This window comes from Bison bison, unplaced genomic scaffold (genome assembly GCF_000754665.1).
Source record: "Bison bison bison isolate TAMUID 2011002044 unplaced genomic scaffold, Bison_UMD1.0 scf7180017864498, whole genome shotgun sequence".
NCBI lineage: Eukaryota > Metazoa > Chordata > Mammalia > Artiodactyla > Bovidae > Bison > Bison bison.
The window spans coordinates 6,323,794-6,325,012 of record NW_011495057.1 but is presented as its reverse complement, the minus strand read 5'-3'; the positions used below and the strand labels follow the sequence as shown (position 1 = coordinate 6,325,012).

Genomic DNA, 1,219 nt, shown 5'->3' with positions numbered 1-1,219 from the left:
CAATGCATTTGAAGTACAGAGGATTGACTCTAGCCAACCTGGATCCATGAGCACTTCCTTATCCATAAATTAAAGCACAGATTTCATTAGTTCTGCATATAAATTTCTGCATCCTAATTCCATTTGGAAGTGAAGTCATTCGTTTACACATTCATTTGTTGAAGAACTATTAAAAGAATATTTATTATTTATGACTCTGAGTTAAGGGCAAAGCACTGGAGCTGTATTTCAGTTGGAGAGAAATCTCACACTTTAAAAAAAAATTATTTGTTTTGATTGTTTGGGGGAAGTACAGGGGGTGGGATGGTATTTTCTGAATTTTGCCTTCAGGTCCATGATAGATGAATCTTGATTACCTTTCGGTTCAGTTCAGTCTCTCAGTCCTGTCGAATTCTTTGTGACTCCATGAACTGCAGCACACCAGGCCTGTCCATCACCAACTCCTGGAGTTTACCCAAACCCATGTCCATTGAGTCGATGATGCAATACAACCATCTCATCCTCTGTCGTCCCCTTCTCCTCCTGCCCTCAATCTTTCCCAGCATCAGGGTCTTTTCAAATGAGTCAGCTCTTCGCATCAGGTGGCCAAAGTATTGGAGTTTCAGCTTCAACATCAGTCCTGGGTTTTCATGACTGATCTCCTTTAGGATGGACTGGTTGGATCTCCTTGCAGTCAAAGGGACTCTCAAGAGTCTTCTCTAACACCACAGATCAAAACCATCAATTCTTCATTGCTCAGCTTTCTTTATAGTCCAGCTCTCACATCCATACATGACTACTGGAAAAACCATAGCCTTGACTAGATGGACCTTTGTTGGCAAAGTAATGTCTCTTCTTTTTAATATGCTGTCTAGGTTGGTCATAACTTTCTTTCCAAGGAGTAAGCGTCTTTTAATCTCATGGCTGCAGTCACCATCTGCAGTGATTTGGGAGCCCAAAAAAATAAAGTCAGCCACTGTTTCCACTGTTTCCCCATCTATTTCCCATGAAGTGATGGGACCAGATGCCATGATCTTCGTTTTCTGAATGTAGAGCTTTAAGCCAACTTTCTGACTCTCCTCTTTCACTTTCATCAAGAGGCTCTTTAGTTCTTCTTCACTTTCTGCCATAAGGGTGGTGTCATCTGCATATCTGAGGTGATTGATATTTCTCCTGGCAATCTTGATTCCAGCTTGTGCTTCATCCAGCCCAGCGTTTCTCATGATGTACTCTGCGTATG

The 1,219-nt window shown here is 41.8% G+C and overlaps 1 protein-coding gene across 2 annotated transcripts in view; it reads left to right on the top strand.

Moving 5' to 3' along the window:
* The window catches only part of CHST9 (carbohydrate (N-acetylgalactosamine 4-0) sulfotransferase 9), a 280,265-nt gene that overhangs the window by 151,474 nt on the left and 127,572 nt on the right, over positions 1-1,219 (top strand). The window lies entirely within an intron of this gene.